Raw genomic sequence first — 17,099 nt, 5'->3', positions numbered from 1 at the left:
CCTTAACAGTAACTGCATTGGTGGGAAATGGCCTCGCCGCCATCATGTCTTTGGGAAGCCTCCGTTTCCACACCCCAGTGACATAGCATTAGCAGTGGTATAGGCAGAGCCCAGAATTAGTAACATTTCAGCGGTAGCATTAGGGACAGGCCCCAGTAACATATCACTAGCAGCAGTATAGGGGGAGCACAGTATTAGTTCCATTTCTGTAGTAGTAGCAGTCCAGACAGGCCCCAGTAACATATCACTAGCAGCAGTATAGGGGGAGCACAGTATTAGTTCCATTTCAGTAGTAGTAGCAGTCTGGACAGGCCCCAGTAACATATCACTAGCAGCAGTATAGGGGGAGCACAGTATTAGTTCCATTTCAGTAGTAGTTGCAGTCTAGACAGGCCCCAGTAACATATCACTAGCAGCAGTATAGGGGGAGCACGTCCTCTAGGCCTACCCCTACCCCTCAGCATGGTGTATTACGAGTAGAGAAGAAACAGAACGCTGTAATTAAATGTGCCGCTTATTGGCCTGTGGTTGGAGGCTGACTTAGCTTACGGAGCGCACAGCAGAGCCAGGAAACAATTATGCGCAAGCCTGTAGTGAAACCTAGGTGCATATGACGGAGCTACTGGAATTCACAGCGAAAAACCAGTCAAGTGACCAAAGGCCAGTGGTAGGTCTTAAGTATTTTGCTTCAATTGTTTAAAATGGTGAGGTGAAAAACCAGACAGACACCGTATGCAGCGTGTATATGTATACTGTTTCCCTCTGGCGGGATGACGGCGATCATGTAACGGACACAGCAGAGCCAGGAAACAATTATGCGCAATCCTGCTGTAACGCTTAGCTGGGTAATAATGAGCGACTACTAGTACCCCCAGCAGACACGCAGTAAATTGAAGACGGTCACAGGCAGCCCAAATATTGTATTTTTTCCAATTTTTGGGAAAAAGCACACTGCCTATATAGCCTGTATATGGATTTCCCTGTTGGAGGATGACTATGGTTATTGAAAGCACAGTGCAGCCAGAAAAAATTATGTGCAAGGCTGCAGTAACACCTAGCTGTGTAATAAGTGAGCGACTATTACCCCCAGCAGACACGCAGTAAACTGAAAACGGTCACAGGCAGCCCAAAGTTTTGTTTTTCCAATTTTTTTGAAAAAGCCCACTGCCTATATAGCCAGTATACCTCTTTCCCTGTACCACTGTCCCTGCCTCACCAGTACTGCCCCTATACTCAGTTAAATGACTGCAGACTGAGGACGCTATGGTCTGCACGCCCGATATACAAAAAAAAAATAAATGTGCAACACTGCTAAAACCAGCCTCAACAGTACTGAACACGGTCAGATGTGGCCCTAAGAAGGACCGTTGGGGTTCTTGAAGACGAATATAAGAGCCTAACACTCTCCCTATAGCAGCTACAGCAAGACGGCACTTTCCCTAATGTCTCTCAGCGTGCATCTGTGGCGAGCCGCGGCCGGCCACAGTTTAGATACTCGGGTGGCACCTGATCTCCCCAGCCACTTACTGCAGGGGGGTGGGATAGGGCTGGAACTTCACAGGAGGAAGTTGTAATGCCTTCCCTGTGTTACTATTGGCCAGAAAACGGCGCAAAATTTTCTGGGAAGAAAATAAAAGTGACTCGAACACCGCATGGTGCTCGTCTCGAGTAACGAGCATCTCGAGTACCCTAATACTCGAACGAGTATCAAGCTCGGACGAGTACACTCGCTCATCTCTAGTCATGACCTAAAGTCCTTCAGGTCATGAGCGAGAACATAGGACTGCATTCTGCTGCCCTAACACTCTGCAGTTGAGAGACAGTAAATGTTTGCTGAGGGATGAGTAAGTACACAAGTGCGACAGGGAAGCAGTGAACTGGGGTGGTAACTTGACGAATTGAATAGGTCAAGATATGCTTCTTAACCCCTTAATGAGGCAGCCTATCTTTAGACTTATTAATGCAGTAAACGTTTTAGCTTTTCATCACTACTTTTCAAGATCCACACACTTTCCATTTTTGCATTAACATAGTCAAAGTCTTGGTTTTTACAAGATGGTCTGTATTTTTAGTGACATTATGTTATTATATCAGAAGAACCCTCTCACCATGATGTACTATCACGATCGTGGATCAGGTTGACAGATTACTGGGAGGGGCTGGTGAAGATCCAGCAGTCATGGTGCACATTGGCTTCAATTACACTAGAGGTAGGTAGAAAATCCGCAAAAATATTTCAGGGAACTAGATGTTAGCTAAGGTTAAGGACCTCCAAAGTAGTATTTTCTGAAACTATACCACATGAAACACCAAAAAGGCAGAGGGAGATTAGGGAGGTAAATAAGTGACTCAAGAGTTGGTGTAGGAAGGAGGGGTTTCGGTTCCTGGATTACTTGGCTGATGGTTGGCTATGTTTTCTACTGCAGGAATGGGCTACATCTCAATGGCAAACCAATGTGATCTGCTTCTATGAGATAAGTCATCAGTCATTGGATCTTGCATATCTGGGCTGGTGCTGCATCTAATATGGTGCTACATAAAAGGTTGGTATATAAAATGAGAATGCTTGCTCTGGGTGAGAATGTGTGTAAGTGGATAAGTAACAGATTCAATGACAGAAAGCAGAGGGTGGTTGTTAATGGTACATAATTGTTTGGATCACCATTACTAGTGGGGTACCACAGTGGTCAGTACTGAGCCCTATTCTTTTTAATATATCCATTAATGATGTGGTAGAAGGATTGCACAGTAAAATATCAATATTTGAGATGATACAAAAGTATGTAAAGTAATTAACATAAGAGAGAATGGAATGAGGTTACAAATGAATCGGGATAAGTTGGGAATTTGTTAAAAAAGTGGCAAATAAACTTTAACACAGATAAATGTAAGAAAATGACCATGGGCATGGAAAATACATGTCACCATTACACACTGAATGGGAAAGCATTGGATAAAACTGACATAGAAAAGGACTTTGGGATCCTTGTTAACTGTAAACTTAACTGGAGCAACCAGTTCCAGGCAGCTGCTGCTAAGGCAAATAGGATCATGGGGTGCATACAAAGAGTTCTAGGAACACATGATGAGAATATTGTTCTTCCTCTTTATTATTAACTCTTTAAGCTTCCTCTGGGATTATTTAGTGATCCTGCATTGAGCAGGTGTTACGGTACTAGTGGGATGCTTAGGTACGCACGGCGCGGGGCACCTTGATCAACACCCATGCCACAGTCCCTTCCTGGAGATAGACCTGAAGGTGGACACGTCCAGGCCGCCAACTCTGACCCTACACTTACTAGGGGGCACAGGCAGGGACCGCCATACCTATGCAAGAGATTACTACCCACTAGCATCGACAGGACAGGCAGATGACAAGAACCAACACGAAACAATAAAAGCAAGGTCTAGCAGACAGGCCAGGCAGATAACAGAAAGTAAAGCAGACAATAGCAAGGTCCAAAGGACAAGGAAAACAGAACAGCAGAACAATAATTGTCCCCTCCCAGGCAGCAAGAGCTGGATCTTATAGGGAGGCAGAAGTAGCCGATAGGTAGATAGACCTGTCAATCACCAGCACACTACTCAGACACATAACAGGGTAATTAACCTGACTGAAAGGCACAGGAGATGTTAACCCTGGGTCGTCTGGACAGCACAAGGTGTGCTGGCAAAATAAACTATGAGCTGACAGGCGTAACAGCAGGGGGTTAGACTCGATAACCGTGGAGGTCCCTTCCAACTCTACCATTCTATGATTCTAAGTCATTGGTCAGACCACACATGAAATATTGTGTAGAGTTTTGGCAACTTGTACTCAAGCAGGACATATCAGAGCTTCAGTGGTTTCAAAGGCGCGCAACTAAAGTAATAATAGATAGGTGGGACTACAATACCCAGAAAGGTTATCAAAATTAGGGTTATTTAGTGTAGAAAAAAACACAACTAAGGGGTAACCTAATAACTATGTATAAATATATCAGGTGACACAGAAATTTCTCCTACTATCTATGTATACCTAGGACTGTTACTGCAACAAGGAAGCATCTTCTATGTCTAGAGGAAAGGAGGTTTCAACACCAACATAGAAGAGGGTTCTTTACTGTAAGAGCAGTGAGACTATGGAACTATGCCTGAAGACCTGGTGATGGTGAACTTGATAAAAGAGTATAAGAGGAGCCTAGATGCCTTTCTTGAGTGTTACAATATTACATGTCGTAAATCTCGTAATCACTAATTACTTCAAAAAGGTTGTTGATGCAGGAATGACTCTGATTTGCAGATTGGAGATGGGAAGGAATTTTTTCCCTTAAATAGGAAACATTAGCCTTTACCTCATAGGTTTTACTTTTGCCTTCCTGTGAATGAACATTGGGGGGAAATAGGACATATGTTTTCTTTTTGACCCAACATACTATGTTAGGCCTTAGTCAGACGGGCGTTTTGCCGCGCGATTTGCGCATGCGCATGCGATTCGCGCATATATAGAACCAATGGTTCGCTATGGTATCGGTCACATGTCCGCTTTTTATGCGGATATGCGATAGATTATAGGACACGACGATTCGCAGATCGCGCCTATCTGCGTTCGGCGTTTTATGTGCGCACCAAAATCGTTTACTGCAGCTAGCTGCATTTTTTTCACCGGCCAGTCTAAGTTTCATGCGCATTTTGATGCGCACGGCGATTTTTCTCCAGTCAGACGGGCGTTTTGCTGCGACGATTAACGCTGCTAGGTGTAGATTTTTCCCGCGATTTTTCGTCCCCGGTCACGCGATTTGCGCATGCGCATCCGTCATGCGATCCGCAAATCGCGTGAAAAAACGCCTGTCTGACTAAGGCCTTACTATGTAGTAAGGGGTTAAAACCAGTTGTGATGGTTGCATGTTTAAATGAAGAAGGGGAGATATCAATAATCAAATGCAATTGTAAGGTTGGGAATAAGGTAGGATAGGAATAAGCTACATTCAGGACATTATGTCTTATTCTTCCAAGTCTGAATATTTTGCGTCTTCCTCTGAATCTTATCTTGAAGAGATTATTGATTGCAAATGTGTTTATGGAAGACTCTTTCTGATTGTTTGAGAAGGTTTATGTCCAGAAAAGATATCTTAGATTTGGAAACAGTATTTGCAGGAACCAAACTTCTCAATTTCATTCAAAATGTTTTCGTGGAAAGTTTTCTTAAAGGGATCTTAAGATGGTTGAATACTATTACTCACTATGTGAAAAGAGAGAATAAATGGATAGCCTGTATCATGCCTATGGGCTCAAAGAATATCATATGAAAGTGCTGCCCATCCAGGTTTCCGCTCTGCTGAAGGCAGGGTTTATAGAAGGGGAATAGTGAAGTTAAAAAGTGAATGAAATGAATTTCTTGTGACTTTTCCTTCACAATTAATATAGATGGTTACGCCATTCTCCAGTCACTTTTTTTGCTACACTTTGTAACCATTACTCACCATGTAACAGTCCAGCAGTATTCTATTTTCATATAAATAGATGAGGATCGTTTTAGCTTTCAATGTGCTATTGAGGCCCAACTGTTTCTAACAAGACCTCTAACCCACCATGCATAATGCTTCATGTGCTCCTTCCTACAGCATATTGTCTATTTCTGCACTGTTTTTTAGTTTTGCTGAACTGCACCTCTTAAACAACCTGTCTTCATGACTACATTTATGTGGCTTAAAATGTCCATTCTTCTAAAGCTTTAGGATCATGAATTTCCTTCATGGCCAATGAAACTGTGGGTTCTCTTTGAAAAATTAATTTGGATTTCAGTTTTTCATACTGCTTGCTATGATGCCTGAATGTCTCAATGAGCTATATAGTAAAACACTTGGTCCTAAAGCCTGGTGCATCCAAGGTTTCCATGTGTTGTCTATTGCCTGTTAACTTAATTTCACCAGGCTCCCTTTATACTCTTTCAAATCCATATTTGCTTTCTTCCTAATTAACCCTTTATTGCTCGACTAGCAGAGACCTACAGGAAACCATATCCATTTATTTTTTGGGGGGGGGGGGGCTTAGATGGCCTTTTACCTGCACTCTTCATCACAGCTTCCATGGGCAGATAACCAGAACAGTAACTAGGGTGTAGAGAAAACCACACTGTATCGAATGCCACTTAGGCCAATCAAACATGTACAGCTGTTTCTCACTATCCCCCAAAAAATATACTTGGAGGAGTGTGCATGTTTATTTAAATTTGTAGAGTAGGATAAGCTGTTGCAAAACATTTAGGAAACAAATAATCGAGCATGCTAAAATCAAGACTCAAAAATCCTAGAGTAATCTTTCTACTGTGTGGCTGTTTTCATAGACATTAGATTGACTGAACATTGCCACTTTTGCACAGATATATACTTTAAATACAAGTCCATTAATGGAACAGGCAAAAGGCTGAAAAGTATTCTGAATATGTAAAAGGAGTTGCCTCCCTTCTAGCTTTTTTTCTGCAGAAAGCAGACAGCTTTGTATGTTTTGTGATGGCATGGGTTGGTACTGCAAGCTGAGTCCCATTTACTTCAATAATACTCAGCTTGCAGTTCCAACCAGGGTTACTTCACAGTAAATGGAGCTGTCTGCTTCCTGCAGAAAAACAACAAAAAGTGGGGCAACACCTTTAACCCTCTGTTTTTGGTTTTACAAAATCTGTGTACAATGAAATTTGACCCATTACAGAAGTTGCATTCTCTTCATCTATAAATTTGGGAGTTACTAACAATTCTTCGAATGTAGTTTATTTAGGCCTTTTTTATTGTGCTTCTTTATTTTATCGACTTAATAAAAAGCTCTAAAACTAGGTCATATTGTTTGCACAAAAAATGAAAACAACTCCCTTTCATTGTGGAGATGGATGCTTGAAATGAGAATCGATAAAATATATTTATGTAAATGTGACTGTTACTTGTAAGAACATGTCTTCTATTTACCAGTGATAGTGAAACACTGAATTTCTTTTGCTAGTTATTAGCAACAGTCTGGCAATTACACAAGAAATTTTTAATAACTTCTGAAGTACTAGCTGCTATGTTGATGTATATTTGTGCATGAAGGGTGAAGAAATTTAAGAAACATTTCAGTCTTTCTGCAAGATTTCAGTCTATCTTTTTTAATGATTAGAAAGTCATGCTTCTTCTGCACTGTTCTTTATGCCTCAACTCCTTAAAACCTGACATGAAGCTTAATAAGCTTTAGATAACATAATCTCCATATAATAGGATTTTTTGAAGCCAGTTGCTAAGTATATGAATTATTACAAGGAAAGAAAGCAAACTGTAATATCAAAGAGCCAACTTTAGAAGTTCAAACAGAGGGCAACACATACTTCTATCAACAAAATTGTTTAATAGGAGAAAATCAACAGTTCTCAAAGTTAAAGATACTCAAATTAGAGGTGGATTGCAATGTATTTCACCTTCCTCTACAAGAGGTGACCATATTTTTTTTTAAAATTTTCTACACATGTTCTGGAATTAAAAAAAAAAAAACTGCTTAAAATTGTAAAAAGAGATTTCTGCTTTTTTGAATGTTGTGGATACTTATAAGTGTAAATTAAGGCTGCTAATAATACTATCAGTAAGCTCTTTAGCATAAAGTTAGAGACACTTTATTTATTTAGTGTTGCCAGTATAATGTGCTAAAGTAATCGAGGACTTGGGAAGTTTCAGACTGATACCATTGCAACAATATACGTAGATAATATGCCTTTTCAGATCACTTTTCAGAATAAGCGGCTGTGTGTGTATATGAGTAATAGCCCTCTTCCCGGCCATTATATGACTTATATCCTGCATTTTTCCTATTTCCCCGTGGTATATATCTGTTCCTCCATCCTCCCAGGACAAATGGGAGGCACTGCTGCTGTACATGCTGTGTGCTATAGACTGTTGTTAGAGAACTACAGAAATTCTTTTTTTTTTTTTTAAGGCTAATTAGTAATTACACACAGAGAGACATAGTCTCATCATGCTGGAGTGTGCAAAAAAACTTTGCACAGTGTACGTGTGTATCAATAGCAGAAGATTTCACCATTATCTCCATTTGTCTTGCACAAAAACAAACCTCACACTGCTACATCGATGGAAAAATAAAAATGAAAAACTTAAAATGCTACATAAAAACTGGCTGTGACGTGAAGGGGCTAATAGCCTGGTAACTATAGCAAGGGGACATCCACTTCTTTTAGAAGAAAGAAGGTTTATTGACCAACATACAGTGGAAGGTGTTTCCTTATTTAACTTTACCTACAATGAGATAGAAAGTTTGCTGATGGAATTTTAAAAAGATTCTAGATGTGTTTCTTAAGAAAAAAAAGTTATTTATACTAGATTACTAATGATGAGTTGTTAATAGAGATGAGCGAGCACCAAAATGCTCGGGTGCTCGTTACTCGAGTCGAACTTTCAGTGATGCTCAAGAGTTCGTTTCGAGTAACGAACCCCATTGAAGTCAATGGGCGACTCGAGCATTTTTGTATATCGCCGATACTTGCTAAGGTTTTCATTTGTGAAAACCTGGGAAATTCAAGAAAGTGAAGGGAACGACACAGAAACGGATAGGGCAGGCGAGGGGCTACATGTTGGGCTGCATCTCAAGTTCCCAGGTCCGACTCTTAAGCCACAATAGTGGCAAGAATGAGACCACTGTCAGCATAAAGATCATTCTCCTCTGCCACAGCTGTAACAGCTGTGGCAGAGAAGAAGGATGTTAGCCCATTGAATTCAATGGAGCCGGCAATACAGCTGGCTCCATTGAAAGCAATGGGCTGCCGGCGATCGCGGGATGAATTGTCGGGAAGGGCTTAAATATATAAGCCCTTCCCTGCAATTCATCCAGAAATGTGTAAAAATTAAAATAAAATATACTCACATTGTCCCGGCAGAACGATGTTAGCCCATTGAATTCAATGGAGTCGGCAATACAGCTGGCTCCATTGAAAGCAATGGGCTGCCAGCGATCGCGGGATGAATTGTCGGGAAGGGTTAAATATATAAGCCCTTCCCTGCAATTCATCCAGAAATGTGTAAACATTTTAAAAAAATATACTCACCATGTCCCGGCAGAACGATGTTAGCCCATTGAATTCAATGGAGTCGGCAATACAGCTGGCTCCATTGAAAGCAATGGGCTGCCAGCGATCGCGGGATGAATTGTCGGGAAGGGCTTAAATATATAAGCCCTTCCCTGCAATTCATCCAGAAATGTGTAAAAATTAAAATAAAATATACTCACCTTGTCCCGGCAGAGCGATGTTAGCCCATTGAATTCAATGGAGTCGGCAATACAGCTGGCTCCATTGAAAGCAATGGGCTGCCAGCGATCGCGGGATGAATTGTCGGGAAGGGTTAAATATATAAGCCCTTCCCTGCAATTCATCCAGAAATGTGTAAAAATTTTAAAAAAATATACTCACCTTGTCCCGGCAGAACGATGTTAGCCCATTGAATTCAATGGAGCCGGCAATACAGCTGGCTCCATTGAAAGCAATGGGCTGCCAGCGATCGCGGGATGAATTGTCGGGAAGGGGTTAAATATATAAGCCCTTCCCTGCAATTCATCCAGAAATGTGTAAAAATGTAAAAAAAATATACTCACCTTGTCCCGGCAGAACGATGTTAGCCCATTGAATTCAATGGAGCCGGCAATACAGCTGGCTCCATTGAAAGCAATGGGCTGCCAGCGATCGCGGGATGAATTGTCGGGAAGGGCTTAAATATATAAGCCCTTCCCTGCAATTCATCCAGAAATGTGTAAAAATAAAAAAAAAATATACTCACCTTGTCCCGGCAGAACGATGTTAGCCCATTGAATTCAATGGAGCCGGCAATACAACTGGCTCCATTGAAAGCAATGGGCTGCCAGCGATCGCGGGATGAATTGTAGGGAAGGGGTTAAATATATAAGCCCTTCCCTGCAATTCATCCAGAAATGTGTAAAAATAAAAAATATACATATACGCACCTGGTCCCGGCAGACGGAGTTCAGCGCGGCCAGCGGCAGTCCTCCTGAACTGCTCTGAACAGCTGTGAGTAGTATTCAGCAGCCGGGGATTTAAAATCCCCGCCTGCTGAATGTGCTGCCTCTAATTGGTCACAGCCTGACCAATCAGAGGCAGATTCCACTCACACACCCATTCATGAATTTATGAATGGGTGAGTGACTGCTGCCTCTCATCTGATTGGTCCCGCTGAGCCAATCAGAGGCAGTAGTCACACACCCATTCATCTGTGGGCAGCCGAAGATTGCAGGAAGCCTGACGGAACTCTGGAGCCTGCTGCTAGGTAAAAAATGAATATAAGACAGGGTCTTATTTTCTGAGAAAGACGATACCAGAGTGGCCATTTAAGGTACATTGCAAATATGCATGTATGTTTTGTACATGTCAATCTCACAGCAAAGCCATGTATGGAGTTTTTGCCAATGGTTTTACAGATATATACTTTTAGCTGTCAATATTAACATTTTATTACTTTTCATGATTTTTTTTACTTGCGGTAGTCAAGACAAGAATGGATCATGGCAACAATAAGAGCTTTTGGTGTATCCATGGTGAGAAAATGGTGGATACTGGAGCCTCTTTTGAGACATAGACATGTAAGTGATTGTATTGATCCAAATCCAGTATGACCCCAAGACTAGGGGCTTGCTGCCTAGGAGATATATATTTTTTAGTTATAATTATTTTTACATCATTGCATTCAAAGTCCCATAACTCTTTAATTTTTCCATGGACGGAGCTCTGTGAGGGGTTTTTTTGCATCACAAGCTGTAGTTTTTATTTGTACTATTTTGGGGGTGCCTAGTGCTTTTTTGATCACTTTTATTACACTTTTTGGGAGGTAAAACAAACAAACTAAGCATTTTGCCTCCATTTTTTTACTATTATTGTTGCGCAGGATTAATAGTGTGCTGAAATTATAGTACAGGTCATTACAGACACGATGATACCAAATATGTTGGGATTTTCTTCCATTTTTTATATATAAATGGGGGGAAAATGAGCAACAAAGGGTTTTTAAAAACTTTTTGTACCTGCTTTTTTAATATACACTATTTTTTTGGTTTTCTTACACTACTTATGTCCCTGACGTTTCTTTCACACGAGCCAATATACGCTACGATGTTAGTGAAAAATCTGGTGAATGGGCGCACAAATCAAACGTTTATGCAAATACGCCAAGCTCACCAGGCCATCGCCCATTTCCCCTCACTCCTCATCGCAGGCTCACCTCTTGTTCCTTCCTGCTCGTTCTGTGCAATGGGAGGGGGTGGGGCAGGGGTGAAGCTAAGCGCTGGTCCGCTCCACCTCCTCCCATTGATGCCTATGGACAAGGAGCAGGGAGAGGATGGGCGCTTAGCTCCACCCAGGTCCCACCCCTTGCCTATAGCTGTCAATGGGAGTAGGCGGGGCAGACTGACACTTAGCTCCCCCCCCCATTGCACAGAAAAAGCGGGGAGGAACAGAGGTGAGCCTGCATGGGGGGAAAGAGAAAAGAGGGAGGGAGTTTTGCAGCCACGCTGCTAAACTCCCTCCCACCTATGGCCACTGCCATGGGCTCCCATAGGAGCCCATGCAGCGACCGATGTATTCTCGGCCCAAAACAAAGTTCCAGAACTATGTTTTGGGCTCGATGTAAAAATGCCTGGCGCTATATTGGCTTGCCTGGGCATTTTTACGTCTCAGAAATACGCCCATGTGATCTGATGCATTGGAATCCAATGCATCAGATCACAGCACATATCGGCCGGCCATGAAAACTGCACGGCCGTGAAAAAGGCTGTGAAAGAAGCCTGAAAGGGACTTGATCTATAGCAGCTATGATTTCTATTATAAGACATTGCAGGACTTCAGTAGTGCAATGCCTTATCGCTTGTAATTGCGATCATAGGCAATGACAAGCCAGGATGCCTGTATTTTTCATCCTGTTGCCATGGCAACCTGTTGACTCTCTGCAATTACATCGCGAAGGTCCGATGACATCACAGAGGGAGCAACCTCCCTTTGTGAACACTTTACATGGCGCAATCTACATAGACCACAGCGTGTATAGGGTTAACAGCCGGGGTCAATGTCCTCTTGTACCCCTGCTGTTGAAGCCGGGAGGCCGGCTAACAGCCAGCTCCCGCTACATGATGGCGCATGCTCACTTCTGACTCTGCACCATCCACATGATGTAAGGTTATGTCCTGTCACGGTAAGTACCACACGGCCATGACTTAACCTTATGTCCTGTGGCTGTAAGAGGTAAACTAGCAGTACTTAATTTGCCAAACAGAATGAGTGTGATCAAAATGTGAGTGTTGCAGTTAGTTGGATCTGACACATTACAGGACTACATAATTCCTGCAGTTTACTCCTCCTTCCCCATATGTGCTAAGTGCAGGACATCACTTCAAGGAATTAATGCTCAGAACTGTTTTCAATTAAATCAACTTGTGACTCTGGAGTTGTTTACTGTTGTGTAAAATTAAGTGATAAATGTGTGTCAAACAGAAATGTGTGACATTTTCTATTAGAAACATGAAGAAATGTTTGCATCAGATTAATTATCTCTCCGAGGAGCATTTCATTTTTCTACGTGGACCATCATTATCAAAGGAGACACACAATTAAACTTTATTAAGAAATGGATCTTTTTGCACTCAGTCCCTAACAGACCTGTGTTTTGTAACAAGTGTTTGTCAAGGCTGTGTCAAAACAGTGCTTCTGGTTTATTCAAGCCAATAATGTAGAGAAATCTAATTGGTTTCTTTGAGCATTCATCTGGCATAGCATCAATAAATGGTTTTGTGTATACAATTGATTTAACAGCATAGAAATATTTATATGAATCAATGACAAAGTAAGTCATGTCAATAACTGAAATAGAAAAAGAACTACATGTTTTGCATTAATTTGGGAATACCTACACAATTATAAGGATGGATATATTTATTTTGCTAATTGAACTGCTGTATTATTTAATGCTCCTCCACCCTGCATTTTATTGTATGAATTTTCAATGATCCAGATGAATACTATCTCTCTTAAAGGCTCATTAATGTAATAAATCGCATTATCATGCCATAATATTTCACAAGGGACTTAAAATATGTTCGATTATGAAAACTGTGCACATATTTTAATTATACAGCTTAGACTGGAGGTCTTCTTCATGTTCTGGAAAGACAAATCTTCAAAGCATTGGTAAACTTTCAGTGAACCTGAAATGCTGAAATTATCATCAGCCCTCAGGATCTGAATGCAAAACTTTGCTTCCTCTGAATCAAAGAGAATATATGATGTGTAGTCTATGGTAAAAATGCTGAAGTTTAAGACAAAACATAAAATATTTAATGTGATAAATAATTTTGCATTGACTGGTATTACTTTCACTTCAAAGACCTCTACTCGCTTCACTCATCATTACATCTAAACTATTTGTAGTCGTGTTTAGAGTAAATTAATAGTGAAATGTAAAAGAAAATACATTGTTAAAAGATGACTGTAAAGCAATTATCTATGTTTTTAGGAAATGTCATATTCAGACATTTTTACAGTGAAGCAGAAGACAAATATAGGACATTCACAATATGAGAGATTTGTGCAACATTGACTGAGAAGTATAGCTAAAAAACTTTTAATAAAGTATTTTTTATACAAAGTATTTTTCATTTTTTAATCAAAGCTGTCATAATGATTACCCAAATTATGGTATACATCTAAACGTGAATGTCTAATTCTTTATACATAACATACTCTTTATTAAAAACAGAGAGCTGAAAGAGCATGACTTGGCAGCTGAATGAGATGGCAGCTTGATCTCAGAGTACGTTCAACATAGAGACTAACAGAGCTTTGTCTACATCCTTTGACATTATGGGAAGGAGCAAAAGAAAGTTTCACAAGCCAGACAACAACCTGGAGCATTACTTTTCTTGTGAGTTCAGCAAAGATGGTGGAGACACATGCTCGGCATCCCACTTGTCATTCTCTCCTCTTGCTTCCTCTTCATTTTCTCTCCCACGAGCTGCTACACAGAAGATGACTCCATCCCTAGACAACTCACTGGGGAGCCAACACTTCATCTACCCCAGATGACAGTATTCGGATGAAAGATGTGGCAAGAACACATCAGGGTGAGTCCTTGCCATACTAACAAATGCACCACCCTGCCAACAGATTTCCCCTCAGCCACTTCAGCCAAATAGAAAGCTGTGATTACTTATAGTGAGAGAAGAAGAGGAGAGCAGCTTAAACCATAATGAGGACACTGCTGAGCAATCCAGTGCAGTTGAAAGATTTACCTACAGCTAACATTCGGAATGGCACAAAATAGAGGTGTCCCTTGCCCCTTTTAATTTTCATTCTACCAATTGAATCCTTAGCTCAAATATGAATAGAAGAGGAAAATCTAAGAGGGATAACAATTGGTGGCTGCATGCATACAGTATCCCTGATATGCAAATATAATCCTTCTGTCACATATGTGCTCCTGGTACATGTGGTTCTGTGAGTTTCCAGAAGCATATTGCTGCAGGTGTGATTGATTTGGCTGGCTGATGGTGTGGTGTTCTCCAGCCAGCCAATCGCCACAAGTATGCTGCATATAAATACCAGTCCCTCTTTCTAGATGGTGGTGGGCATTTATTCATCCTATCTCATTCCCACTCAGAGCTTGTTGTTATGCATGATGTTATTCTGAAGTGTTTCTCCCATTCTCCCTAGGATGGTCTGGACTTCTGTATTCCCTCACTGCATGTTATGCGGGTCCTTTCTCCCTTCCCCTTTGTCAGATGTGGCCCCCAGACATCTGTCATGTGTGTTGTCAGGTGGGTGATGCCTGATGTTCCCTTTATGTCAGTTTGGTTTATGATGCTCTTTGCCTTGGTGTGAGAACACTTACACTAGCGTCTGTTTAATATCTGTATGCATGAGTTTTCTGAGTGAGGTTTCCATCTGTTCGTAGTTGTGAACAGCGATGTGTTCAGTGTCTGTGTAGGTAAATGACCAGACACTTGGGATAATTTTCCTGTTCAAGGTGTATGCTCCTTGTCTGTTGTTGGTGCATGTGAATGGTGTCCTGTCTCTTACCATCTAGGGTCAGCCAGGCCCCTAGGTTCCAGCATGGGGCCGTCCCTATTGGGACGATCACCCCGCTTGTAGACAGGACTCATGGAGTTAAGTTGTCTTGTTAGAGTAGGGACTCAAGAGACAATGAGGACCCTTGTAATGGACTTGTGAGTTTAAGTACTTTGGACAAATTACTAATACCCTGTATTTATTAGCTATTCTATCTGCTTATGCATGTTGGTATTTGGTAATCATTCTGATGTTTGTTGTTGTTGGTTGTTTGCACGCATGTCTGGTTTATTGTCACAGCATTACAGATTGTTGTTGATGTCCATTATATGTGCTGTTGTGTATACATGTTTTCTCTCCCTGTATGAATGACATGGGCATGGTGTACCTTATTCTCAGGGTGAATTCAATGGAATGTTTGTATTGCATCCATGTAGGTTGTGTTCCCCATGGCCTGCTTAGAGGTAACACCTTCCCTGATTAACTTTGAGTTCTCCCGAAAACATGTGTTTGGTATTATTATTACATATGGTAACCTCTCGTGGTGATGATAATCTGTTCAGTCGCATCTCCCCTTCGGTCACTCTATGGATCAATGTTCTCCACGCTTTCCTGTCTTTCACCTCCTCTTTCAATTCGGCGATTGACATGTTCGTGGTGGCCTTGATTGTATCTAGCCATCTTGTTCTTTGACATCTTGATCTTCTTGTTCCACTGACTTTGCCAAGCATCAATACTGTTTCCAGTGAGTTAGCGCACATCACATGTCCAAAAAAAGTGATATTTTTGGTTTGACATGATCTAACACTACCTTGTTCATTGTCATGGTGTTACGTGTGCTGCTGAGACATGTTGTACTATTGTGATTCCAGCAGCACAGCACTCTCAGGGTTAATGATTGAGCTGGCTGGGTGTGGTACTGTCTGCTAGCCAATCCCCTGGATCTGTGCTCACATATAAACCCAGCTCCTGGTCAGTCACTGCATGGCCCCTAAGGTGAGCAGTCATGAATGCTTGTCTGGTGAGACTTGCAGTGTGACTTGGTTCATGTCCATTTGTACGTTTAAATTCTGTCAGTTTTGTGTTCGCTTGCTGTGTGAGCTGCAATCTGTGTAATGTCTTGTTGCAGCGTGTGGTGAACTCTGTCCGGTTCTGCTGGACTCCTGGTTAGTGTAGGGACTAGCAGTATAACCAGGAGCCGTGAAGTGGCCTGCTAGCTTTCAACATCTTGTACAAAATGTCAACCAATACCTGGTATTTATATTCAGCTTCTAATTTGTTACTAGTGGTTGCATGTTGTATGCGGTGTATTCTGGGTCTGTCATGTGGCATGTGAATGCATCCTGTTCTGGTGCGGGGTTCCTAGGATGAGCTAGGGCCCAGATCCGAAGACCGCTGGGTTGCCCTTATTGGGGCAATGTCCCCGCTTAGGTAGGGCCATGTCTACCTCCCGTTAGCACAGGGTCAGTTTGCAAGAAATCTGTGTGTCTCCCCTTTGGTTACGATCCTGTGGGTCCCGTGCTTTGCCTGCCCACACGATCGTAACACATGGCAGTGCAAGGTATCCGTAGCATTCTCTTCCAGCACCATAGTTCAAACGCATCAATTTTCCTTCTGTCTGTTTTCCTGAGCGTCCAACTTTTACAACCATACGTAGTTATGGGAAAGACGATGCATTGACCAGTCTGGTTTTTGTTGGAATGCTAATGTCTCTGCTTTTCCAGATCTTTTCCATTTCTTTAATTGAATTCTCACCAAATGTAATCCGTCTCTTAATCTCAGGTACATATTGCCCATTACAATCAATTTTGGATCCAAGGAAGATGAAATCTTGGACCGCCTCAACTTCTTCATTGTTAATCTTTATGGTCACTGTGCCATTGCCTACCATTTTCCACAAGCAGGGTTGTGTCATCTGCGTATCGAAGGTTGTTGACATTTCTGCCACTTATTTTTACTCTGATTTCTGGTTTGTCCAGATTGTATTGTCTCTAGAGATGAGCGAACCTACTCATTTCGAGTAATTACT

This window comes from Eleutherodactylus coqui, chromosome 1, assembly GCF_035609145.1.
Source record: "Eleutherodactylus coqui strain aEleCoq1 chromosome 1, aEleCoq1.hap1, whole genome shotgun sequence".
In the NCBI taxonomy this organism is placed as follows: Eukaryota; Metazoa; Chordata; class Amphibia; order Anura; family Eleutherodactylidae; genus Eleutherodactylus; species Eleutherodactylus coqui.
Note: the sequence above shows the minus strand (reverse complement) of the source record.